This window comes from Chanos chanos, chromosome 6 (genome assembly GCF_902362185.1).
Source record: "Chanos chanos chromosome 6, fChaCha1.1, whole genome shotgun sequence".
In the NCBI taxonomy this organism is placed as follows: Eukaryota; Metazoa; Chordata; class Actinopteri; order Gonorynchiformes; family Chanidae; genus Chanos; species Chanos chanos.
The window spans coordinates 40,513,142-40,540,102 of NC_044500.1; the positions used below are offsets into that span (position 1 = coordinate 40,513,142).

The 26,961-nt window shown below is 39.6% G+C and overlaps 1 pseudogene; it reads right to left on the reverse strand.

Annotated features, from left to right (window-relative positions):
* Positions 1 to 9,579: 9,579 nt before the first annotated feature.
* Positions 9,580 to 19,991, reverse strand: LOC115815415 (myosin heavy chain, fast skeletal muscle-like; annotated as a pseudogene).
* Positions 19,992 to 26,961: the final 6,970 nt, after the last annotated feature.

Here is a 26,961-nt window from a genome sequence, read left to right on the forward strand (position 1 = left end):
GGCCTTACTCTTCACTGATTTTCTACTTGCAACACACAAATTACCCTTCAGCATGCATGAACTTTTATTTTGAAACGCCATCCCCGTGCAAGACGAACTGGAGAATGAACAGTAGAATATGCAACAACACGCCTTAAATTGTTATTCATTTGCATGTAATGTCATGTTCGAAAAAAATATTTATAAGTTTACGACTGATTATAAGGCAGGATCATATAATGTGGGAGTAGTTTAGATAACTTTTAATGAGACCTAGCTATGTGGTGAATGGCAGGCGAATGTCTAATTTCAAGCTAACTTCACCGCGGTTATCCCAGCAGTTGTGGTCTTGACTGGTCTTGAAATAAAATCCCGAGTCCTCTGTGTCTGAGACCGAGACAAGACCGAATGAAAAAGAGGTCGATTCCGAGACGAGACTGAGACCTTCAAAAAGTGGTCTCGAGTACTACAACACTGGTTTGAGGAGTAAGGGTTAGCTAAATACAAAGTCAAAATGAGCTTACTTTTCTGACAATAATGTGTCACTAATAAAGAACATATGAACATATGAAATCTAAACATTTTCTCTTCCTTGAATGAAACAGCTGGTTTTTGGTTTCAGAACACTGAGCCAAGTACACAACTGAAATATGTTTTTTACTGAATAGTTCCCCAGTCCATTTTTTAAATTTCAATACCCAGGTCCTTGTTTTTCACCGCTCATTTGTACAGTGCGCTTGACTTGGAAACCCCTTCAGATATGTCACCATGTGATGAGGTAAGAGCTTTTCTTGATGTGTCTGAATATTTCTATGGCTGAAAAGGTCTCTGTCTCTCTTAGAAGAGTTTGACCAATACTCAATGTAGACTCCCCTGGGAGTACAGATTTGTTTCAGGTATGGCTCATTGTGAACTGTTGAGCGTTCGGGGTTGCATTCTTCCTGCAAGGGCTGTTTATCCAGAATTTCTTTCCCTCGGTTCTCAGAGGATATGACTGTGGCATACATCTTCTCACAATTTTCATTTTGTCACGTTCTCTCTTTGTCTGAATGATCATCTCATCTGGTTTCAGTGGACTGAGTGGTTTGCTGAACTTTGTGATTTGTGTTTCTTTGCCAGCTGGATCTTGACAACAGCAGTGTTGTTTCCTACTTCAACATTTGCTTGCAGATAGACAAGGATGCAAATTTACATTTTGCTGCCTTTTATCTGAGCGTCAGCTGTTTTGTTTCATTTAATACCTATATCATGCTCCTGTAGTCCTTTGCCTCCAGCAATGATATGGGCCTTGCTGATAGCAGAGGGGTAGCCCGTAAAAAGTTGTTTCCTGGCTTTTTGAGATGCGTCTGAAGCAGAGTTGATAGCAAAATAATTTATTTTCTTCTAAAAGGAGTGGTAATAGTAATGAGATGTGAAGAGGCCTTGTGCCACTTGACTTCCCAGAATGAAGTCCTTGCATTAAGCAAGAGCAAACAGTGTGTGATAAGGATGCGTAAAAGCCCCACTTCAGCCTTTTGGTCTAATGCACGTAAAATCTTGTGTGTGTGAGACAAGAATCCTTTTGTTCTAGTCACTGTTTCTGCATGAGCAACTAAGCATGGGATCCATTTATTTTCTCTGTGCCTCTAAAGTACATATGCAAGCAATATATCTAATTAAGTTTGGCTTTCAGACAGATTTGTTATTGATAGTCTTGGCCCTGCAAAAAAGAGGAATGTGTTTATAGGTTTAGCAGGTTTATCACTGCTTGTTGTGGCAATGAATGTCTCACCTATCTCATTCTCATTCATTCACAATAAACAACAATCAACAAGGCACAAATCCTCGGACAGCGTCACAAACATCAATGCGTGTGGATTTTGTGGTTCTGACTATGTGTTGTACAAGGCTGCATTCTTCTTTGATTAATCTCCTGATGCACTGTGGGAGGAGGGTTTAACATTGTTTAATTTTCACCAGGCAATAATGAAGACCATAACTTCATAATGTGGGCATGTCTTAAAATTTGGCGCTGGAGTGTACCAAATACTATATAATTTAATACATACGTAAATATAATATACCCCTTCACCAAAGTCTTGCATCACCTTTACTTCTGCCGCTGTGAAGTCATACATAACGAAATATATTAAACAAGTTAGGTGGATATTTTCTGGCTGAATATGGTAATGCATTGAAAAAGAATTCTTGTTTGTGATTTCAGTGCCATTTAGATGTTAGTATTCATGTGTTTCTTCAATTGCTTTTCACCGTAGTGCATATTGCTGAAACTTTTCAGGATGTAGCAATGAAAACAGCATTAAATATGTTTGAAAAAAGGTCATTTGCAACAGCAGTCAAGTTGGTTCCAAAAGACCATTTCAGTAAAAAATAATTATAAACTTTGCCATTTGTTATTGTGATGTCGCTGTGAACAACAAAATTTCAAAATATCACCAATGCTGCTGGTCTGAAACGAGGTCAAATGTGATCTTCGAAGCAAGATGCAGGAATTGAGCTGCAATATGGTTTCTGAGTTAATGAACCTATAAGATCCCCTCAAGCTTTGAGTTCATTGATAAGTATTCTGGACAGGTCCATTTGCCCGTTATTTTGATTACTGGATTTGTAGACGCTGACATCAGGGACTTCAAAAAAAGACTGATTGTCAGGTTGTGTTAGGCAAGAGCTACAGTGATGAGGAACACTCAACTTTCTGATGTTTCATGAGATATAGTGGCTAAAATGATCTTGGAGTGGAAGTATGTGCAGACGAATGAGGAAAGTTGTCAAAACTGTATACTCCTTGACCTCAAAATCCATAAATTAATATCCACACATAAGAGGCAAGGCAAAACAGATAAGCAACTCTCAACCAGAAGACTACAAATATTAGTCAGGCCTCCAAACTAACTTTTTACATTGGTTGCACTGGTGCTGCACTGGCGCTTAACTTTTTAATTTAGGTGCACCAGCACATAATTTAGGTGCACCCAAAATTTTTCACCACGTCTTCTGCAAACATTTTAAGCGTTACCGTTTTTGTCAGTTCCCATACCCATTGGTAATTTTTAACACATTATATAAATGATTGTAAACAGGAATAAAGTTGCAGGGGAGGAGGGGCTGCTGTGCTGGCCGCACATCTGTCACGGCACAGGATGTCAGGCGCGTAGCCAACAGATGGACCTGACGGGCCTAGGCCCACCCAAAATATGCATAGGCCCCCCAGGTTGGGATGGAATTATTTAATAATTTTAAATTATTTTAATAAAATTAATATGTTACTGTTTGTTAAACTGGTTGACATTATAACTAAAATATCATTACAAACGTTCCTGAAATAAAGAAAATGAGTTCTGATTTCTTATTTGTATAATGCTTGATGGGTTTGCCTGACATCTATATTAGCCAATTAAAAACTCAACTTTGTGGTTCCAGCGATGTAAACCTTCAACAGGAGATAGCGGCTGGTTTTCCACCCAACACATTCGCATGTTTTAAGCGTATTCATGAAAATTTGGCTAAGGAAATGTCTGTGCATGTTTCCATCAGCTGTGTTATGCGGATTAAAAATGTACACTCTCCTCATTGTGGGAGAAGTTGTGAACAGATGTCGGATTAAAACTTGTCTAGGGTAACTTTAACGGAAATATGTGATAAAATCACAACAAACCCTGTTGATTCAGCTAAACCTGTTTCAATCAACCAGTATCATTTTACCCTATGCTAATCACTTCCTCCCAGCGAATAAATTTCTTATATGACTTAAAAGATTTGATGTGAAGTTTAAGCATTAATTTGCATTAAATAGTTGGATGGAAACCTAGCTAGTGTGGCGACAGGGCATGCGTTTTACGCTACTTCTGGTTAAAGTGTGCTTGATGAATAAAAACGCGGCAGTATTTTGTGGCTTACTACATACTCTGTTTCAGTGCAAACACAGAATGGAAGATTGGACTGGCTTGGTTATTGAGTAGGCCTATGCTACAGTTGCGATATGGCGTCTGACCTGTCATGCAGTTCAGCAGTAGGTTATAAAGAATGTGTGGGCAAGTGATGGACCGTGAGAGAAACTCGTGCGCGCTTACTTTTGCCGAGGCCCATCCGAAAATAAATTTCTGGCTACGCCACTGCAGGACATGTTTCTGCTTTTTTAATGTTTCAATTCGGAACATCGATGCTCAGACAGCAAAAGCACTGTTCCCAGCCATGCTTTTGCTGCACTCTTTGCAATAAATGCAATGCATGATATTTGCCTTTTTATCATATCTGAGCCACACAAATTGGACAAGCCATTCCTTGAGAAAGGCATATCTTTTGGCCCTTCTGTATGTGGTCCGCTCTGGCTCGGAGTAAGATGAGGCAATCTCCACCAAAGATGTTGGGTTAGGACAGGGGAGACATGTGGTGGAGCAGTACCTCCATCAATGATGCTGGGTTAGGTGTGGGTGTAAAAGTCACCGCAAGATTCTTCTTGATGAAAAAACAATCAATATTTCTCTTCATTTTCTATTACTGGTTTGTTTGAGGCTGTGGTGTCTTGAGGAAGAGTGGGTCGTGGTTTCACATACACATGCCTACTTTTTCACCCCCACCTGCATTCAGCAAAGAAGAACATCAGGGTCAGAGCCAATCAGAGGCAGAGTAGGGGCGGGTCTTCGCAGAGTGCAGGTGGGGGGAAAAAAAAATAACGCTACACACATACACAAGGAGACCTGCTAAATGTCAGGCGCACCGGTGTGACCAATGAAAATGTTTAGTCATGCTCTGGTGCTGTTTTAGTGTACAGCAGTAGCAGGCAGTTTTGTGTTCACTGTGGGCTTAGCAAAGAAGGATCCTCTGGTTGTACTGTATTGCATAAATCGCTTATTACAAATGAACATGCATGTTTTTGATTAATGTGGTGCAAAGATCATTTTAGATCTCATGTATACAAAGTGATTCTGAGTGATTACCACGGTGTGGTACAATATTTCTGTCCTGATGGAAGTGGTGTTTTCCTGCATGATGGTGTTCCGACCCGCCAGCGAAGAGTGCTCACTGATAGATGAGTTTAAAGATGATGAGCTTATACAATTTAAATGATGTACACCAAAAGTCTCAATCACTGCATTTCATTTGAGTTGAACACTTAGCATTCATGATTCAGTGGAGCCTGGGAAGGAGTTTCTCATGCTGTATTCCCCAGCAAAGTAACAGGTCAGTAAATCGTGTTTTTCCTGAAAACCTATGTTTTAACACTGGAAGCGTTATGAATCACTTGGTCAACTGACCGACTCAGAAGTTCCCTTCAACGTAGACCAAAAGATTGTTTGCCAGTGCCAACGAGGTGAAGAAATTTTCGGCCCATTGCCGGCCTACTGTCATCTTTCCCCAGATAGGGAATTGCGTTCAACATGTATTTTTGCGGCCAGCCAGAATTTAATATCAAATTTGCCCGGTTTAATGGCCATGTACTGTGTGAAACGACAGCGCGACTTGTTCATCTACAGTTATGTTCTCACCGGGTGTGTAAGAAGCAGTACTTTATCGAAAATCTCAGATATGATGGCAAATTTATCTGTCACAAGGCAGGCAGCCCTTGCATTCTTGTCATCAAAGCGCAGATAGCGCATGATATCTTGGAATTTCTGTCCAGACATCTGTCTCTGAAAATGGAACTCCATGCAACTCCATACCAAAAAATGCCCTTTTAATGTGCTTAAATCAAGGTCCACACCTATGTGCACCCTAGCAAACTAAATTACAAGTGAAGTGTATTTCTTTCTTTCATTGGCTAGAGCTCAGATCTTTGGCTATGGATGCAAGCATTGAATGCTTTAGCCCTTACCTAAAGCCTAATTTCTGAGTGAGATTATTTTCAGTTATGTGGAAAGCTGACCAAGTGACTAATGTTACGGTTTTACAGCAAGATTTATTATCTTGCACCTGTGAGTTATGCTGAATGTGAAAGAGGATGAAATATTGGCAAGAAAACACATGGCAACAAAAAACTCAGATTAGAACATGTGACAGAATATACTCCTAAATTTAAACAAAATGCTGTGAGATGATACCCTGTGCAGTAAATGGCAGTTCCACTCTTATTTGGGTAAACACAAATACAGTCACTTGCTGAACTCCTTCCACAGACCATACTTTTCAGAGCAATGAGCCCAACTCTGAAGCAGACTGCATGTAATAATTCATTTTAATCTACTGATAACCATGAATGGATTTGATTTATCATCTTGTACCCGAGAGTTATGCTGAATGTGAAAGAGGATGAAGTATTGGCAAGAAAGGATATGGCAATAAAACGTTCAGAATTGAACACATGTGACAGAATGTACTCCCAAACTTCAATAAAACGCTGTAAGATGATATCCTGCCCAGTAAATGGCAGTCCACTCTTATTTGGGTAAATACAAATATAGTTACTTGCTGAGCTCTTTCCACAGACCATAGTTTTTAGAGTGATGAATCCAACTCTGAAGGAGACTGTGTTTAATAATTCCCTTTTAAACTACTGATAGCCATGAATGGATGTTCTTCTGTTGAATTAGTGGGACAACAGTTGAGGTGTTGTTTATTTTTAAATAAGCGCTGACTCACCCAGAGTAAACAAAGAAAAGGTAATTTTATCTATTTTTTTTCTGTTATTTTTCATTTTTGAAATTTACCTATCAACATAACATAGAGTTATGAACTTGCATTTGATTAATAGCATTTCCAAAGTTTGTTCATGGGATGGCATAATGAGTGGTTGGTCTTCATGTTTTAGGGTTATGATTGACATTTGAAACTGCAGAATATATACCTCTAATTCCTTACTGTAATGCATAGCTTCAAAGCTTAATTAAGTTAAGAGATACTTTGATGATGCTTGTTCAACTTTGTTCTTTTTTTTTTTTTTTGGTATTTTGGAATCTTGTGTTTTAAAGTTGGTTATTGCTTGTGAAAGCGGATTGTAATATGGGTCTTGAATGTTTCTGTTATTCTGTAATTTTGGTCTCACGCACTACTAACAGAAAGCAAATACTGCACATTGGAAACAGTCCAATAATTTGTGAATGGATTACACTTTGATAGTCCTCAGATTTCAGACAAGACAATAAGTGTTTCTTTTAAAAATATAAATTGACAATATTTTTAAAATGTAGTTGGGGGAAAAAAAAAACCATTTAGATACCAGGTTAGAGAGTGGTGGTTGTTCATTCGTTATGTGGTTAAGGGAAATGTTGTGCCTGATTTGCAGTGCTTTTCAAATCTGAAATGATTTGCTGCAGCATATGTTGTGCTCCAATACCTTTTTAATATAACCTAACAGTGCCTTTAGTGTAGTAATTGTACATCTAGAAGATTCACGACAGTATCAAAAATATGTCTTTGGGTTTAAAGTGAACTATTTTAGTGTTTTGATATTTTTGCAATGATATTATAGCGATGCATTGTTGATATATATCTTCATATGGATATCATACTTACTGTACATACAAGGCACATGTGCCTCTTGAGGTTTCTGTACATACTGTTGCACCGTGTTAAAATTTTTATACATACTTGTACAAGCTGGTGAACACTGACGCCATCTAGCGATCAGGGAAGGTCCGAGGAGGATGTTTTGTCTTATGACAAACAGGATATGAGATTTGGTGGATGGTTTTGAACTCATTGCTACAGGTAATTTTCATAGATTGTGCAGAGAGTGTTTTAATGAATTTCTGCTCTTCCTTTGCTAAAGCACATCATGCACAGGTAAAGACTAACTTTCAGCATATTAAAATGCATACGGGGTGAAAAAAAGTTGAATCTCAAAATTCCAAGTGAAATTGTCATCATTTTTATGGATGTCTGGGTGACTGGTTGTCAGTGGGCACTTGCACTCTGTTCTGTGTATGCACCTGAAATTACAAAGTTATTTGTGAACATCTGTTGAAGGGCTAGAGCAGTGTGTTTCTGCACAACTGTCATCTGCTAGTGGAGTTCTACCTACAAATAAAATTCTGTTTCGAAATAATAGGTTGTCTTTGATGCAGGGTAACATTTACAATTTCAAGTGATATTTTGTGAAAATTCAAAAGTATTTCTGTGTGATGTTGAATCAGGATGCCACCCTGCTCCCATGTATTTCTGACAGAAACTAACACAAATTTGTTTTCTAAAAAGTATATTTGAATGGTGTATGAGTGCCAATGTATTTGCATACGACTTTTATTTCTATTAAGGTTTAAATGCTTGAAATAGACAATAAGGAACAAGAAAAAAAAGTGAGTAAGTCAAGTTCTGCACCTCTATGTGTTAAAGGGAGCTCCAATGAAATGCGTCCATACAAATGTAAATTACAAGCAAAATGTCAATATTTATTTTATTGGCTAAAACTTAGTTTTTGGTATGTTCATACTGACACCAAATGCTATAGCCCTTACTTAAGTATAATTTCTGTCTTGGATTATTCTGAGTTGTGTGGAAAGCTGACGAAGTGATTACTTTATGAATTTCCGCTCTACCTTTGCCAAGGCACATCATGCACAAATAAAGAGGTTTTTTCAGCATTTCAGAATGCACACAGGGACAAAAAAGGTTTGAATCTCAAAATTTCAAGTGAAAATACGCTAATTTATTATATGACTCCCTGGGTGTCATATTGTCAATGGGCACTTGCACTCTATTCTGTATATGCAGAACATCTGTTTGACGGCTACAACTCTTTTTGTTGTGTGTTTTTGCACAAATTGTCATATTTTCTTGGAGTTCTACATACATGATAAATTATAAATGTATGTTATAAATTATAACATTGTCAGGCAGGACCATGGAGCAGGACACAAGTGCAGAGTGACAAAATTGTTTAATGAAAACAGTAGTATTGTACTGGGTTACCGGGGGACCACAACGAAAGTACAAACTGGGTTCCCAGGGGACCAGAATGAAAGTTCAAACTGGGTTACCAGGGGACCAGGATGAGAGATACAAACTGGGTTACCGGGGGACCAGGATGAAAAAGAAACAGGAAACAATGAATATACCTATCACTCGGTAGGATCACCAGGAGACCGAGTAGCATCACAAGCTTCACAATTAAGAGAGGGCTTAGTAAACACATGGAAAGTGTTGACTTTGCACCTGACTGGTAAAACAGAAGGGTCTAAATAAAGAGGGGTGTCAGGGGAAACCAAAGTGAAGGCAGGTGTGCAAGACTAGAGTGATCAGACCGGTGATTAGTAAACCTGAATGCCTGAAACCAGCGAGGGAGGAGACGAGGTTGTTACAAACATACAGTCATAGGTTGTCTTTGATGCTTTCAATGTATATGCTAATGTATTCGTGTATAACTTTTATTTCCATTAAGGTCAAAATGTTTGAAATAGACAATAAGGAACAAGAAAGAAAGAAAGAAAGAAAGACTTGATAATCATTGAAATTATTAACTTTATTTTCTTTATTGACTGATATTTCACAAGGAGCTCATATTGTATGATTCCCTGGTGAGGTCACTCGCCTAGATCTTGTCTCTCATTCCTCTGCCTCTTTGACCTGAAAAATTTTCAGTCAAGACATGTTCATCATGTATGGTCAACATCCTTATGATCATCAAATGTTCAGTCAAATAAATATGTAAAAATGATGAACTGTCTCCTAACTCTCTTTCTACTGTACCTTTCCATGATCACGGCTCTTGGCTCTCAGCTTGTTGACCTGGGATTCAGCTATGTCAGCACGCTCCTGAGCTTCCTCCAGCTCATGCTGCACCTTCCTGTACCTGGACAGGTGAGTGTTGGCCTGCTCCTCCTAAGAACAAGACAAACATTTGGATAGCACTTTGGGGTGGGAATTAAAATGTTCATGGATATATGTAATGACTGTGGTACTCTTCTTTATTGAATATCACTACTCTTCATATGTGTTATGAAATATTGTTGCAGAGTACAGAGAGTCAGACTTACAGCATCCTCAGCCTGTCGCTTATAAGCCTTCACTTTCAGCTGCAACTTATCAACCAGATCCTGTAGTCTAATCATATTTTTCTTGTCTTCATCAGTCTGTAAATATGAAGAGAAAATCAGCCTGGAACTTGTCTAATTTTGAAACTATTATTGAATGCATTGTTAGGCCTATATACCTGGTAAGTGAGCTCTTTGACTCTCCTCTCATATTTACGGACGCCTTTAATAGCTTCAGCTCCTCGTCTCTGTTCAGCCTCGACCTCAGACTCTAGCTCATGCACCTGTAATATCAGAGTAATATTCACTTTCATTTTACTGTATGAACCGTCTGATCCAGTTGTTCAAATGGTATTTTTTATTCGTAGTTTACCCTGGATTCCAGTTTCTGGAGCTGTTTTTTCCCACCCTTCATGGCTAAGCTTTCGGCCTCATCCAGACGGTGCTGCAGATCTTTGACTGTGACCTCCAGGTTTTTCTTCATCCTCTCCAAATGAGCACTTGTGTCTTGCTCCTTCTTCAGTTCTTCTGCCATCATTGCAGCCTTTTTTATTTTTTTTATTTTTTTAGAGTAACAGATTTCAAAAGGTATTAATATATATACATAAATGCCTTGTGATTCACTTCATTGAATTTAGAATAATTTCCAAAGTTTTAAAAATTTGCCTGAATGGAAGAGGGATTTTTCACTTACATCAGTAATAGCTTTCTTGGCTTTTTCCTCTGCATTTCTTGCTTCCTGGATGGTGTCATCCACCTCACCTTGAATCTGGACAAGGTCAGCCTCAAGCTTCTTCTTGGTGCTGATGAGACTGGTGTTCTATACAAGGGATGTTGCCAAATATGTTTTTTATTCAATTACTTCTGGAAGATGTCCTTTTTTCTATACCACTGTTATGGCACTGTAAACAAAGCTTTTTTGTATTGCATGTTGTACATTTGTTTTCTATTTTACCTGTGAGTGCAGCAGTCCCACACGTTCATTGACATCTAGAAGCTCCTGCTCGGCCACTTTGCGACCTCTCTCTGTTTGCTCTAAAGCAGTTCTCAGCTCCTCAATCTCTGCCTGCATTAGAGTGTTCCTACGCTCCACCATGGCAACCTGCTCCTTCATGTCCTCGTGTCCTCTGATTGCATCGTCAAGGTGAAGTTGTGCATCCTAAAATGGTAATTAAATAGTTTTGGAGATTCTGAGAATAATGCACTTGCTAAATGGGCTTTTGTAGGATTTTTTGGAGAACCAACCTTGAGCTGTCCTTGGACATTCCTCAGATGTTTCTGTGCCTCAGCGGCCTGACGATTGGCATGGCTCAGCTGAATTTCCATCTCATTGAGATCTCCCTCCATCTTTTTCTTGACTCTCAGCGCGTCATTTCTGCTCCTGACTTCAGAGTCTAATGTGGTCTGCATGGATTCAATGACTCTCTGGCTATTCCTCTTGATCTGTTCTATTTCCTCATCCTTCTCACTGAGTTTCCTGTCAATCTCACCCTTCACCTGGTTGAGCTCAAGCTGGACACGAAGAATCTTGGACTCCTCATGTTCAAGTGTACCCTGAGGAAAGAGAATTACATTGAAACAAATTGATCTGAAAACTTCTTCAAAATTCAAAAAGTCAGTTGGCTGGAATACCAAACCAATGTAAGAAACCCTGAGTCTACATCACCTCAGCTTCCTCAAGGGCACTCTGAATTTCTGTTTTCTCAGTCTCCGCTGTCTTCTTTGCTTTCTCCAGTTCATGAATAGTCTTTCCAGTCTCACCGATCTGCTCAGTCAGGTCGGAGATCTCCTCTGTAAGAATGACAATGTCAGGAATGAGTGTATGTCATGTGTGGATTGCAAAAGAAAAACTTGACCGATGCTTTCTCAATAGCATACGCTGCAGGTTCTTGTTCTCCCTCTTCAGGGTCTCCAGGTGATCAAGAGCTTCTTCATATGAGTTCTTCATCTTGAAGAGCTCAGTGCTGAGAGAGCGAGCCTCTTTCTGGGCACCCTCCAGCTCTGCCTGGCCCTCGTCATACTTCTGCTTCCATTCTGCCAGGACCTAGCAGTAGCAGTTCATCCCATCAAAACTGCAGTTCTCACATTTTGGCATACTAACATGCCTTTGTTTAATGTCTCTTCCACTTCTTACCTTGTCGAAGTTCCTCTGCTTCTTGTCCAGATTGGCTGCCAATGCATTGGCCCTCTCTACATCAATCATGAGATCCTCCACTTCACCCTGCAGTCTCTGTTTGGTCTTCTCCAGCGAGGCACACTTGGAGTTCACAGCCTCAATGGATTCCTCTGCATCTTGCAGACGCTGTGCAAGCTTCTTCCTGCAGTGGAGTGAGTTTTAATTTTTGTCTTAAAAGAATTTTTTTTTTACAAATATCTCTTCAATATGTTTTTAAAGTATTCAATGTGTAATGTATTTGAATTACTAGTTATTGGCGTATTTTTAATCACTGTCAGTTTCTTTCATATTTCATATATGTTTTCAAACAATCATTGATGAATATCTGTTGCGGAATTTTTATTTGAGATGTTTTTGTTATTTACTTAGCATCTTCAAGTTCCTCAGTGCGCTGGATGGCATCAGTCTCATATTTTGTTCTCCACTGAGCCACCTCACTGTTGGCTTTGGACATTCCACGCTGCAACTCCGCTTTGGCTTCCTGCTCCTCCTCATACTGCTCTCGGAGGAGGTCACAGTCATGACGTGCAGACTGAACTGCGTGAGCCAGGGCATTCTTGGCCTTAAAAACAGAAAATGGATGAATTATATTAAGTGTTTTGTGTATTTTTTTGGAAGTTTTTCTAGTTTGGTGCAGTAATTACCTTGATTTCCTCTTCAATGTGTCTCTTTAGCTCCTCAATCTGTTGCGTGTAAGCCTGCTTGCCTCTGGTCAGTTGTGACACGAGTGCCTCTTTTTCCTCAAGTTGACGACTAAATTCACCTGATTAAACGAGATCAGATATTGATTTCTGATTAAATGTTTGTTTGGCATTGGAATTGTGGCATATTGGCCTTTAACGCTCACCGTTCTCCGTCTGTAATCTTGCTTTATGTGCACTCATATCATTAAGTTGGCGAACATTCTCATCACTTTTGGTTTTTAGCTCACTCAGTTGGTCCTCAAGTGTTCGACACATCTTCTCTAAATTGGCCTGAAACAAGGAGAAATCAGATATATTTAGTGCCCAGTCCATGTGAATATAGCAGATTAAAAGTTTTTCTTTGTGTTTTCCACTCATATACCTTTGATTTGGCCACAGCCTCCATGTTGCTACTGAGGTCATCAATCTCCATTTTATATTCACTTTTCTCCTTCTCCAGCTTCTGCTTGACACGCTGGAGGTTGTCAATCTGCTCTCCAAGTTCTGCCACGCTGTCTGCCTGCTTTTTGCGGAGAGCAGCGGCAGTGGCTTCGTGTTGCAGGGTGGACTCTTCAAGATCACGTCGCAGTTTCTGGAACTCGGCCTCGCGCTTCTTGTTCATCTCAATCTGAGCAGCAGTGGCACCGCCAGCTTCTTCAAGCCTCTCACTGATCTCCTCAAGTTCCCTGGAGAGATCAGCTCTCTGCTTCTCAACCTTAGCCCGAGCAGCACGCTCAGCCTCAATCTCTTCTTCCAGCTCCTCAATACGAGCCTAAAGTTCACACAGGTTTATTATGTGCTTATTGATTTGAGTGTATGAACTGCACAGAATGTTCAAAGAGAATCAAACTAGAAATAGAATAGAAAAATGAAACATTTACCTGGAGTTCCTTGATCTTCTTCTGCAGTTGACTACCAAGAGTTTGCTCATCCTCAATCTTGCTTAGAAGCTGGCTGATCTCAAAGTCCTTCCTGTTTTGAAAATACAGAGGAAATACAGATGTGAATTTTTGGTTGTGTATCTGAGTCCACATGTTGTTTTTAATGACTTCCAAAGCTTACTTTTTGATCTTTTCTTCTGACTGCTGTTTGTCATTTTCCAGATCCATTATGGACTCCTGTGCCAGTTTCAGATCACCCTCAAGCTTCCTCTTGGCCCTCTCAAGGTCCATGCGGAGCTTCTTCTCTTGCTCAAGGGACCCTTCAAGCTATTGCAAAGGATGGGAGAACGATATTTGCAAAGATGTTGAACGCAAATGGAGAAAACGAACATTGTTTTGATGTTGATGGGACACTCACATCATCCACTTGTTGCTCAAGCTTTGTCTTTGCTTTGGTCAGAGTATTGACTTTGTCTTCCTCTGCCTGAAGATCATCAAGTGTTTGCTGATGTGCCTCTTGGAGGGCTTTCTTCTCCTTGGTTAACTTAGCAATGCTCTCGTCCTGAGTGGCCATTTCCTCAGTCAAGTTTTTCACCTGTCCAGAATTGTTTCATGAGTCAGTTGGACCTTTCTCAACCTTGGAATAAACTGAGCATGTAGAGCTTTTAAAGTATAATTCTGGTGTAATATTCACCTTGTTCTCTGTGGCATGTTTCTCCTTCTCCACTTTTGCCAAGGTAAGCTCTAGGTCATCAATGTCTTTCTTCAGCTCAGAACACTCATCCTCCAGTTTCCTCTTCTTAGCAGTCAGCTCAGCGTTGATTTCCTCCTCATCCTCCAGTCTCTCTGTAGTCTCTTTGACTTTTGCCTCAAGCTGGATTTTAGCTTTGATGAGCCCCTCACATCTCTCCTCAGCATCAGATAGGTTCTCAACCTCCTAAATTGAGACAGGATATAAATTCCCAAAATTGAAGTAGGTGCCAATTCTTTCAAGTTAATTATGTGCCCGATTGAGGTTTTCTAGCAGACAATGTAACATTTCCACTTAAAGGTTTCTCTGATTACGCACAGCTGCAACTTGTAACTGCAGATCGTTTTTCTCTTGCAGAAGTGACACCATCTTCTCTTCAAGGTCCTTCTTTCTGGCTAGTGCTTTTTCCAGATCCTCCTTCATCTTCTCATAGTTCTCCTTCATTGCTGCCATTTCCTTCTCAGTCTCAGCACTCTTCAATAGAGGCTTGATCTTAAAGTACAGCTTCATCCATGGCCAGTGTTTCACGTTCATGAATGAGCGGATGTTGTATTGGATAGAGAAAATGGACTCTCTATTAAAGACAAGAAAGGGAAGTTAGTCCACAGAATGCAGATTTTAGTCATTGTTGAACTTAGGAATGGTATTGTACCTTCTCTCCATCATTTTGACAAACTCTCTTCTCATGAGGAATCCACGGCAGACAGCTTGAGTCATGGTAACCAGCTCAGCCAGTTTTTCATCTCGCATCTCCTCAAGGGTACCCAGCAGACCAGCTTTGAAAAACACCTATTTTCAGACAGAGACATTACAAAAATACACAAAATTCAAAGATAATTGAGTTGTTTCAACGAAACCCCATCACCCATGTCCATAATGTGTGACATATCTCAACAAAACGTAAAGGAATGCATTACACAGTGAATATTTTACAAGTTTGTCATGTCTTACTTATTATGAGATAGATTGGCTGTCCTTACTTTTGTGTGTCCAAACTTGTACTGAGTGTGATCGACATTAATGGAGCCTAAGAGTTTCTCTGAGGCTTTCTTGTTGTCAATGAATTGTCCTTCAGGGATGACACTGGCATTTAAGACTTTATATCTGAAATCATAAGGAAAAAACATTATTTGCACATGTACTTGGCAATGATGCATACTGTGTGAGAAAGTTAGAAATGGTTAATTGAACTGCTTATTTGAAATGTTAATTAGATGTTGTTTATTTGTACTACCTCTTATTAAATTTGTTTTACTTAAAACATTTTCCCCCTCTTTAAAGACATTTATTCACACAAAAGTATTAAGTATTTTGGTCCAGAAAGACAAGATATCACATTGTGTCCAAAAGAATGTAAAGGTACCGCTGCTTGAAGTCACCATAAAGGATTCTGCTGGGGAATCCCTTTCTACAGATTCTTATACCCTCCAGTACACCATTACACCTGAGCTGGCTGATAACTAAGAAGTTCTCCATAAGACCTAAAGAGAGAAAAGAATTTCAAATAGATGTTTTGCAGATTTCTCTCCAGCCATGAGTTTGAGTTTGAGATTTTGAAAGGATTTAAACTGTTGTGTGATAATGTCAGATCACTGTCTTTTCATGGTCAGTACCCACCTGGAGTCTTAGACTCATTAGGAATCAGGCAGCGCACAAAATGAGGATGAGTGCTCCGGAGATTGGTCATCAACTTGCCCAAATTCTCCTGTGGAATTGTAAAATAGTGTCATTTGATCTTCTCCAAACTCAGTTTTTATTTTAAGTAGCATGATGATTTTTGTCAACATGATCCATATTTAAGTGAATTAAAGGTCTTCACCCTGAACAGTGCAGATACTGTCTGGAAAGAGCCACCCTTCTTCTTGCCTTTCTTGCCACCACCGCCCTCTGTTGACATAAAATGCATTTTAATTCCATTATTTATATGTCACAGAAAAAAAGAGCAACAGAGACCCTGATACTTTGATTGATTTCTCAAAATACCATCAGCAGAGGCATGAGCAGCATAGAGGAAAGCCAGGAGTTTCATTGCAGATTTCTGATACAGCTGCACAACAGAGTCATTCAAGGGATCTTTGTTCTTGTCCAGCCAGCCGATGACATTGTAGTCAACAGTGCCTGCATAGTGCACCAGGGAGAAATGGGCCTCTGCTTTGCCTTTGGCAGGCTTTGGCTTCTGGAAGCATGCAGATTTGCCAAGATGCTGGTCATACAGCTTGTTTTTGAAGGTTGTGTCTGAGGCCTTGGGGAACATACACTCCTCTTCAAGGATGGAGAAGATGCCCATTGGCTATTAAATGAACAGAACTTTGGTTAAGGTATTATTTTATTGCATTTTACACTTTACAGGTATAAGAGGTTGTTCTTTTAGATTGATATAAGTTTTCTTAGCAAGTAGTCCACTCACCTTCTCAATAAGCTCAATGCAGGCAGCCAAGTCCATACCAAAGTCAATGAACTCCCACTCAATGCCTTCTTTCTTGTACTCCTCTTGCTCCAGCACAAACATGTGGTGGTTGAAGAACTGTTGCAGTTTCTCATTGGTGAAGTTGATACACAGCTGCTCAAAGGTGTTGAACTAATGTTTCAAAAGAAGTTCAAAAAGCGTCAAATCTTTCATGTTCCGTGAACGACCCTGAAGAAAACTATAATGAGGTGCACAAAACAAAATGTCTGTAGAAGTGTATTAACATGGAACAAAAGGAACTATACGCTTACATCAAAGATCTCAAATCCAGCAATGTCTAGCACACCAATGAAGAACTGCCTTGGCTGTTTTGTGTCCAACATCTCGTTGATGCGGACAACCATCCATAAAAACATCTTCTCATAAACAGACTTGCAGAGGGCCATAACAGCATTGTGCACCTGTTTTGCAGTTGCAATAAAAACATATTGTTTACTTTTTCCATTAACCTTTAGAGCATCTGCACGTGATTGTTGGTGCTCTTTCCGAGCTCACCTGTGGAACAGTCTGCCCCTTGGTGACAAACTCATTCCCGACTTTCACTCTGGGGTAGCACAAAGCTTTGAGCAGATCAGCTGAGTTCAGACCCATGAGGTAGGAGATTTTATCAGCCTCTGAAACATTTCATGCGCTTAGTCTTGAGTAACAACAACAACAAGAACAACGACAATGATACTAGTGATGCTGATGATAATATATTCAGAGCTACCCTCAGTGCCATCAGGCTCAGCTTGCTCCTCTCTCTGCTTCTGTTTAAACCTCATGCTCCCGTGATGCACCACAGCACCAGTCAGCTTGTAGATGCCCTGCTTTTCATCAGCATTGAAGCCCAAGATGTCTATAGCAGTCTGTTGTACATAGAGTATGACCAACATGTAAAAGAAATGGAACTGAAAATTTTTCCTTCTTCAAGAAGAGTAAAATTTCCACAGGCACAGAATGAATGAATGAATGAATGAATCAATGAATGAATCAATGAATTGATCAATCAATCTATCAATCAATCAATCAGTCAGTCAGTCAGTCAGTCAGTCAGTCAGTCAATCAATCAGTTATTGAAAAAAATGGCAGACGTTGGTTAAAAGGGGTTTTGCTTTCAGTTAGCTTCACCGAGACAACTGTATCACAGGTTGCCTGTACAGGTTCAGAAAAACTGAACCACTGAAGCACTAAGAGGATTTTGTCAATTTTTTCATGAGTATGATCATAATTTAGATGCAGATTTGTGATCTATCTTTTACTAAAAAGGGAAATTTATCTTCTTACATCTGTAGCAATGAACTCCTCAACATCATCAATGCTCTTCACTGTGATTTCACCATGACTGATCATGGGGAAATCATATGGATTGGTTGAGATGAGTAGTCCTTCTGCAAAAAGAAACAATTTTTGATTTTGATGTCACTCAAATATAAGTGATATGTTGGATTCTTAAACATGTCGTACCAATCAGCTCAGGCTTGTGGCCAGTCATGAGTTGGTAGAAGATGTGGTAGCTCCTTTCAGCAGACAGCTGGAAAGTTACTCTTGATTTCTCCAGCAGATCTAGAGAGTTGAGTTTGATTAAAATGAACATTTTAGATTGGCTATAAATAGTGAGCTAATGAATCAGCGTTCTAATAGTGACAACACCATTTTAGGAGACTTAGACCAATACACTTACATGTCTCAATATCAGCAGAGGCCAATTTGCCAGTTGTTCCAAAATGAATTCTGATGAACTTACCCTGGAGTGTAACATTTAGTGTAATTTCAGAGAGGTGTAACTGTTTTTAGGCAAATTTTGAATATGTAGAGTACATTGTTACTTACAAAACGAGATGAGTTATCATTCCTCACAGTCTTGGCGTTACCATAAGCCTCCAGCAGTGGGTTGGCTGCAATGATTTGATCCTCCAGCGACCCCTACAGATGACAGTAGAATCCTCTTAAGCTTTAGTGCCTACGTGACAATAAAAGATACTCTATTCTATTAGAAATGTAATCAGATAGGTATTTACGAACCTGCATTTTTCCTGCAACAGGCTCTGCCTTCTTCTGTCCAGACACTGCAATTGTTGCAAAGTACTGGATGACACGCTTGGTGTTAACAGTCTTCCCTGCACCGGATTCTCCACTAGGAGTGAAAGATATTCTAAACTCATGTAATATTTCAGTCCAGTGTTTTATGCAAAAGAGGTTCCATCATTGCAAAAGACGTATTCCTTTTATCTATCTTATGACATGCAAAAATGTTTAGGTTCTAACATGTACTCACGTAATCAGGATTGACTGATTCTCACGATCTAAAAAAAGGCAATATGATCATACAAGACAAATTTGTTGGTTTGTGTGCATGCCAAAGAATGCCATTTAAATTTTTTCTCAAGTGTTGATTTAATAGCAAATACTTGTAACAATACTGCAGTATTGTGGTGTGAATGCAGTCGCTTTGTTGTGCTTGTTTCTTACCTGTGAGCATGAACTGATAGGCATTGTCAGAGATGGAGAAGATGTGGGGTGGGGCCTCAACCCTCTTTTTGCCTCTGTATGCAGTCACAACAGCTGAATCATACACTGGGAGCCACTTGTAGGGGTTCACAGTGACGCAGAAGAGCCCAGAATAGGTCTGGAAGTGTGCACGACCACAAAATTGTTTAATCACTCTGACACATGGTTAAGCATACTGCAGTATGAATGTTTCACACTGTGACATTCTTAAGTGCCTACGTAGATCATCCAAGCTGCGTAACGCTCTTTGAGGTTATACAGCACAGTTGGTTCGCTGAGGTGGGTCATCATGGCCATGTCCTCAATCTTATCAAACTTTGGAGGATTCATAGGGTAGATTTCATCTTCTTTTACAGTGAGGGTCTGACAGGAAAGAAGAAAATGTTGGCATGAAAATAAGCATGTGAGGACAACGTAACAGTGATGCTTGCAACGTAACAGTGATCTTTACTCACTTTCCCACACAAAGTTTCAACAGTGGCTTTGCCACCCTCTCTACTCTTGAGAACTCCTTTTAGATACATCTCCTCCTTTTCAGCCACAAAATATGCTGTTTTGGCATCAAAGGGTGCGTTCTGAGCCTCAATCCTCTCCCTTTCTGGCTTCCGGAGGTAAATGGCCGCCGGGCCAAATGCCTCCATCTCCGCGTCAGTGCTCATGATGGCACCTCATTGTCAAAAAAAAATGACAAGATTAAAAATGGGATATTGTCTTAAGTGGAGCTTCCCCCTTGTCACTTCGAAAGTCACAAAGCAGTTTTCAGTTTTTTTACGTGGAGCTATGAAGTAGGTTACTGCACATTTTTGCTACATCATATATACTTTGTAATTATTGTTTTTCACTAGAGTAGTTCGTGTTAATGCTAATGTCATCACTTGTAAAGGCAAGATGCATTAGCTTGGAGTTGAGTTTCAATTTGATTGTTGGCTTGTCAAGATCACTGTTTAGTTGAATAGAATAGAATAGAATAGAATAGAATAGAATAGAATAATAAATCATGCAGGACCTTTTACCTTACTGGACTCCTGGGAATATGGCAGATGGAGTATGACAAGTTATGGATCCTATGAGGAAACACAGTTTTTTTTCACTACCTTAAAAGAAGTCTCCATGTAATATGTTGGCTGTTTGGTATAACATGTAAAAGTCATGTGATGTAAATCCTGGTTACATATGTATGGAATGAAAATGCATTGGAAAAAAAATATTAGGTCAACCTAATAGATTTACAAATTCCTGATCATTTTTATCATGTTACAGCAAATCTCCTTCAACCAACTCACCTTTGACAAGTGCCTGCCAGTTCAAGGGAGAGTCCAGGACTGCTTCTTATATAGAAGGATGAGTGTTTAGTCAGCAGAATGGGCTTGCCCTATTAGGTCATGTCCATTTCATTTGGCTCTGTATTTCTTACTACTACCTGCTACTACTTGCATGGAGTAAGATTTTATTTTTAAACCTCATGTACTAAATCTTTAAAACTGTCATAGACAGTATCACCCATGTGAAAGTATCCCAGCAACTTTTGTGTCCTGTTTTGCTTCATATGCTCAGAAAAATCTCCCCTGTTCCTTGTTTGTTTAAGCAACATTCATGTCAGAAAACCACCAAATTGCCCATACAATTGCATGAAGGCATAACGTTTTTCAAGAGATTCTTCTTTTTCGTTTTCTGTTTCTTTGTATTCTAATAATGTTTTTAGGTGTGTTTGTCTTTTAGGTGTGACTGTCTACTGAAATCATACAATGATCTTTTAGATGAATGTTTTCCTTTTTGGTGTTTTAGTGAACCAGATATTTTAATATCATTACTTTTCAGTGTCATGTTTCTAAACTGAGGTCAATGAATCGTTGTAAATGTAATGATATTTGGCAATCAAATTGAGCTCAGTTTAGATATGGAGAAGCACTGAAATGTCACTGGTTTACTATTACAAGAGCATTGCAAGATTTACACTGCTTAAAAGATGAAGAACAGGGAGTGCCAGCTGTCTCTCATTAAGCTGAGAGAGCAGATGTTTATACTCAAGATGAACAGATTGCAGCTTTGTGGAAATGTACTGTGGTTTCTTATTTGACATGCCATTTGTGAATTACAAGAGATAAATATCTTGTTCATACTGTAAGGCAGAACAGTTCAAGAATATCAGCAATCTTAGAAAAAACAACTACACTGTTCATTTTCAGTACCTATGTTGTAAATAACTCACAACCTTTTACATCATTCAAACACCTCTATCTTGTTCCACAAGGTGAAACTTAGTGGGCCAAACAGTAAGCTGCATGAGCCTTTTTGTAGTTTAAGGATTATTGGGTGGTCAAGGGAAGAAAACTGCTGGGACCCCCCTGTAATTTTAAGGGGAGCTGCACTTTAATAGCACCATCAGCTCAGGCTAGAATAGTTGCCCTAGTCTCAAATTTGCGACCAGGGCAACTATCCAGTGAGGATTGTGTGGGGACTACTCACAAGAAGAGTCAAAGAACTACTGTGAGTCTGGCAGCAACTTCTGTACAGTGTAACATCACATTCCCATGTCTTTTCTGAAATGCTGAACATGCTTATAATGTTCTCGATGGAAAAGCAGAAAATAGAAAGTAATACTAAAAATTACAGGGCTTACGATCCTATGACTGCTCCGCGTTGTTTGAGTGTTCATGTAGAAATTTATCACCTTATGAACCCTTCCCAATTGTTGTTAAAATTCGATTTTAAATTGAAAATTCAAGGCACAGAAAATTCTCTCTCTGATCAAAATTGCTTCAGTAGTTTCAGGTAGTGTTGTAGTCAAGACCACCTAAAATGAGATCAAGTCATGACCAAGACCAGAGTGTATCGTGACCGAGACAAGAGCAAGACTTTGAGGGGTTGAGACCAAGTCATCTGGTTTCAGTGGACTGAGTGGTTTGCTAAACTATGTGATTTGTGTTTCTTTGACAGCTGGACCTGGACAACAGCAGTCTTGTTTCCTGCTTCAACACTTGCTTGTAAGTAGACAAGGGTGCAAATTTACATTTTGCTGCCTTTTATCTGAGCTTCAGCTGTTTTGTTTCATTTAATACCTATATCATGCTGCTGTAGTCCAATGATATGGGCCTTGCTGATAGCAGAGGGGTAGCCCGTAAAAAGTTGTTTCCTGGCTTTTTGAGATGCGTCTGAAGCAGAGTTGATAGCAAAATAATTTATTTTCTTCTAAAAGGAGTGGTAATAGTAATGAGATGTGAAGAGGTCTTGTGCCACTTGACTTCCCAGAATGAAGTCCTTGCATTAAGCAAGAGCAAACAGTGGTACTGGAAATCTGAGATGCCATTTTGTAAATGTAAATTCTTGCACACACACACTGTGAACAGTGAATTTGTCTCTGCATTTAACCCATCCAACACCAGTAGTGAACACACACAAGAACAGTGGCCAGCATTCCTCTGCGCCCAGGGAGAGTTAGGGTTAAGTTGCACACAGCCGTGGATGTTGGGCCTGGGAATTGAACCAGCGACCCTCCAGTCACAAGTCTCTAACCTTTAGACCACGGCTGCCCATTAGACCTTTTGGTCTAATGCACATAAAATCTTGTGTGTGTGAGACAAGAATCCTTTTGTTCTAGTCACTGTTTCTGCATCAGCAACTAAGCATGGGATCCATTTATTTTCTCTGTGTCCCTAAAGTACATATGCAAGCAATATATTTAATAAAGTTTGGCTTTCAGACAGATTTGTTATTGATAGTCTTGGCCCTGCAAAAAAGAGGAATGTGTTTATAGGTTTAGCAGGTTTATCACTGCTTGTTGTGGCAATGAATGTCTCACCTATCTCATTCTCATTCATTCACAATAAACAACAATCAACAAGGCACAAATCCTCGGACAGCATCACAAGCATCAATGCGTGTGGATTTTGTGGTTCTGACTATGTGTTGTACAAGGCTGCATTCTTCTTTGATTAATCTCCTGATGCACTGTGGGAGGAGGGTTTAACATTGTTTAATTTTCACCAGGCAATAATGAAGACCATAACTTCATAATGTGGGCATGTCTTAAAATTTGGCGCTGGAGTGTACCAAATACTATATAATTTAATACATACGTAAATATAATATACCCCTTCACCAAAGTCTTGCATCACCTTTACTTCTGCCGCTGTGAAGTCATACATAACGAAATATATTAAACAAGTTAGGTGGATATTTTCTGGCTGAATATGGTAATGCATTGAAAAAGAATTCTTGTTTGTGATTTCAGTGCCATTTAGATGTTAGTATTCATGTGTTTCTTCAATTGCTTTTCACCGTAGTGCATATTGCTGAAACTTTTCAGGATGTAGCAACGAAAACAGCATTAAATATGTTTGAAAAAAGGTCATTTGCAACAGCAGTCAAGTTGGTTCCAAAAGACCATTTCAGTAAAAAATAATTATAAACTTTGCCATTTGTTATTGTGATGTCGCTGTGAACAACAAAATTTCAAAATATCACCAATGCTGCTGGTCTGAAACGAGGTCAAATGTGATCTTCGAAGCAAGATGCAGGAATTGAGCTGCAATATGGTTTCTGAGTTAATGAACCTATAAGATCCCCTCAAGCTTTGAGTTCATTGATAAGAATTCTGGACAGGTCCATTTGCCCGTTATTTTGATTACTGGATTTGTAGACTCTGACATCAGGGACTTCAAAAGAAGAGTGATTGTCAGGTTGTGTTAGGCAAGAGCTACAGTGATGAGGAACCTCAACTTTCTGATGTTTCATGAGATATAGTGGCTAAAATGATCTTGGAGTGGAAGTCTGTGCAGACGAATGAGGAAAGTTGTCAAAACTGTATACTCCTTGACCTCAAAATCCATAAATTAATATCCACACATAAGAGGCAATGCAAAACAGATAAGCAACTCTCAACCAGAAGACTACAAATATTAGTCAGGCCTCCAAACTAACTTTTTACATTGGTTGCACTGGTGCTGCACTGGCGCTTAACTTTTTAATTTAGGTGCACCAGCACATAATTTAGGTGCACCCAAAATTTTTCACCACGTCTTTTGCAAACATTTTAAGCGTTACCGTTTTTGTCAGTTCCCATACCCATTGGTAATTTTTAACACATTATATAAATGATTGTAAACAGGAATAAAGTTGCAGGGGAGGGGGGCTGCTGTGCTGGCCGCACATCTGTCACGGCACAGGATGTCAGGCGCGTAGCCAACAGATGGACCTGACGGGCCTAGGCCCACCCAAAATATGCATAGGCCCCCCAGGTTGGGATGGAATTATTTAATAATTTTAAATTATTTTAATAAAATTAATATGTTACTGTTTGTTAAACTGGTTGACATTATAACTAAAATATCATTACAAACGTTCCTGAAATAAAGAAAATGAGTTCTAATTTCTTATTTGTATAATGCTTGATGGGTTTGCTTGACATCTATATTAGCCAATTAAAAACTCAACTTTGTGGTTCCAGCGATGTAAACCTTCAACAGGAGATAGCGGCTGGTTTTCCACCCAACACATTCGCATGTTTTAAGCGTATTCATGAAAATTTGGCTAAGGAAATGTCTGTGCATGTTTCCATCAGCTGTGTTATGCGGATTAAAAATGTACACTCTCCTCATTGTGGGAGAAGTTGTGAACAGATGTCGGATTAAAACTTGTCTAGGGTAACTTTAACGGAAATATGTGATAAAATCACAACAAACCCTGTTGATTCAGCTAAACCTGTTTCAATCAACCAGTATCATTTTACCCTATGCTAATCACTTCCTCCCAGCGAATAAATTTCTTATATGACTTAAAAGATTTGATGTGAAGTTTAAGCATTAATTTGCATTAAATAGTTGGATGGAAACCTAGCTAGTGTGGCGACAGGGCATGCGTTTTACGCTACTTCTGGTTAAAGTGTGCTTGATGAATAAAAACGCGGCAGTATTTTGTGGCTTACTACATACTCTGTTTCAGTGCAAACACAGAATGGAAGATTGGACTGGCTTGGTTATTGAGTAGGCCTATGCTACAGTTGCGATATGGCGTCTGACCTGTCATGCAGTTCAGCAGCAGGTTATAAAGAATGTGTGGGCAAGTGATGGACCGTGAGAGAAACGTGCGCGCTTACTTTTGCCGAGGCCCATCCGAAAATAAATTTCTGGCTACGCCACTGCAGGACGTGTTTCTGCTTTTTTAATGTTTCAATTCGGAACATCGATGCTCAGACAGCAAAAGCACTGTTCCCAGCCATGCTTTTGCTGCACTCTTTGCAATAAATGCAATGCATGATATTTGCCTTTTTATCATATCTGAGCCACACAAATTGGACAAGCCATTCCTTGAGAAAGGCATATCTTTTGGCCCTTCTGTATGTGGTCCGCTCTAGCTCGGAGTAAGATGAGGCAATCTCCACCAAAGATGTTGGGTTAGGACAGGGGAGACATGTGGTGGAGCAGTACCTCCATCAATGATGCTGGGTTAGGTGTGGGTGTAAAAGTCACCGCAAGATTCTTCTTGATGAAAAAACAATCAATATTTCTCTTCATTTTCTATTACTGGTTTGTTTGAGGCTGTGGTGTCTTGAGGAAGAGTGGGTCGTGGTTTCACATACACATGTCTACTTTTTCACCCCCACCTGCATTCAGCAAAGAAGAACATCAGGGTCAGAGCCAATCAGAGGCAGAGTAGGGGCGGGTCTTCGCAGAGTGCAGGTGGGGGGAAAAAAAAATAACGCTACACACATACACAAGGAGACCTGCTAAATGTCAGGCGCACCGGTGTGACCAATGAAAATGTTTAGTCATGCTCTGGTGCTGTTTTAGTGTACAGCAGTAGCAGGCAGTTTTGTGTTCACTGTGGGCTTAGCAAAGAAGGATCCTCTGGTTGTACTGTATTGCATAAATCGCTTATTACAAATGAACATGCATGTTTTTGATTAAGATCATTTTAGATCTTATGTATACAAAGTGATTCTGAGTGATTACCACGGTGTGGTACAATATTTCTGTCCTGATGGAAGTGGTGTTTTCCTGCATGATGGTGTTCCGACCCGCCAGCGAAGAGCTTATACAATTTAAATGATGTGCACTAAAAGTCTCAATCACTGCATTTCATTTGAGTTGAACACTTAGCATTCATGATTCAGTGGAGCCTGGGAAGGAATTTCTCATGCTGTATTCCCCAGCAAAGTAACAGGTCAGTAAATCGTGTTTTTCCTGAAAACCTATGTTTTAACACTGGAAGTGTTATGAATCACTTGGTCAACTGACCGACTCAGAAGTTCCCTTCAACGTAGACCAAAAGATTGTTTGCCAGTGCCAACGAGGTGAAGAAATTTTCGGCCTATTGCCGGCCTACTGTCATCTTTCCCCAGATAGGGAATTGCGTTCAACATGTATTTTTGCGGCCAGCCAGAATTTAATATCAAATTTGCCCGGTTTAATGGCCATGTACTGTGTGAAACGACAGCGCGACTTGTTCATCTACAGTTATGTTCTCACCGGGTGTGTAAGAAGCAGTACTTTATCGAAAATCTCAGATATGATGGCAAATTTATCTGTCACAAGGCAGGCAGCCCTTGCATTCTTGTCATCAAAGCGCAGATAGCGCATGATATCTTGGAATTTCTGTCCAGACATCTGTCTCTGAAAATGGAACTCCATG